The sequence below is a fragment of the Centrocercus urophasianus genome, unplaced genomic scaffold, assembly GCF_019232065.1.
Source record: "Centrocercus urophasianus isolate 14NV4802_14NV808 unplaced genomic scaffold, USGS_Curo_1.0 seq_15, whole genome shotgun sequence".
Lineage (NCBI taxonomy): Eukaryota > Metazoa > Chordata > Aves > Galliformes > Phasianidae > Centrocercus > Centrocercus urophasianus.
Window position 1 is genome coordinate 25144445 of NW_024884697.1, and position 1356 is coordinate 25145800.

The following is a 1356-nucleotide window of genomic DNA, read 5'->3' on the forward strand; positions in this document are numbered from 1 at the left end:
TTTGTTCAGCTCTTTGAGCAGCTACAGTATATGCAACAGTTAGAAACTGCAGTCTTAAACAAAAGAGGGTAGGACTATAATATTTGTGTTTTGTTACTGGACTATATGTACATATGTAAGAGACTTCATGAGACCATGCATTTTGGCAACAGTTTGCATGTTCATATGTTCTACTTAAAGCAGCCTTTGTTCAGAATTACCAGCGTGAAAGACAACAGCTCATATGAATGTTAGAGCATGCTTTTTTGTCATTTATATCACTGTAAGATAGGAAAGGAAGCAAGCTAATACTTAAAATATATGTCCTTGAAGTTATTTGGTGGGTTCAAGGATATTATAGCACTGAGCCAAAATTAAAAGAGAAGAATGAGAAATCAATGTAGGTAAGTTGCAAGGGTCTTTAATTTTATTTTGTTACATCTTCAGCTCTCACCTCGTTCTCTACTGCCATTGGTGGAAATTTGCCACAGGAAATTGGATAACCTCGTGATGTTAGGTGGAATAAAAAGTGCACAGAGAGTTCTTTCTTCACTGGCCAGGGTAATTCTGTGTTTTTCAGGCTCATACTTGGTTCTATTTTTGAAAAACTATTCTGAAGAAAGAAAAACTGGGGAGGAAGCAAAGCCTAAGGAATTTAACCAAGAAAATCATATATAGATAATAAGTGGAAGTACAAGTGCTGCCTTCCTTGCTTCCACATTTATCTGTACCTAAAGCCTCAATGCTGTAAAATGCTGAGTCCAGGATTAGACCAGTGAGCTCACCTCAAAACATATCAGAGTCATGAGCAAGCAGTTTGTCAGTAAGATTATTCCCATAAGCCAGCACTGAACCTTGAATATTCCTTAACTCTGTTTTCCCAGCCACAAGGTGCTGGTCTTAATCCTTCCTGTTGCAGAGTTGGATGGGACTCCAGAAAGCCTGTCCCAATGCTTTTCAGGGAAGCTGTGTAGCAGTTTTGTTTCATTTGCATAAGTACAGTAAATCAGGAGTTAAATGACTGAGGCACTAAGATAGTAAAATTGGTGCTGTTGCACACGTCTACAATCCAGAAAAGTTCTTTTTTTCCATCAGTATTTTAATAGGACTTTCAGGTGGTAGCTGATATTTATTTAAAGTGTAGCAATCGTATTTTAATTTCAATGCATATTTTTAGAAGCTCTGTAAGTCTTTGTTTTCAAAGGCTTTTCTAATTCCATCTGACCTTCTCAGGCAGAGATTCTGCTAACTCTGATATCTGTTAGTAATTCATGAAAACAAAATGTTATTGAATTATGAGATCTGAAGTGGCCACAGTAATTTGGACCCACTAACTTCCCAGTGGTGATTTTGCAGGATTTACGAGTGGAAGCCACT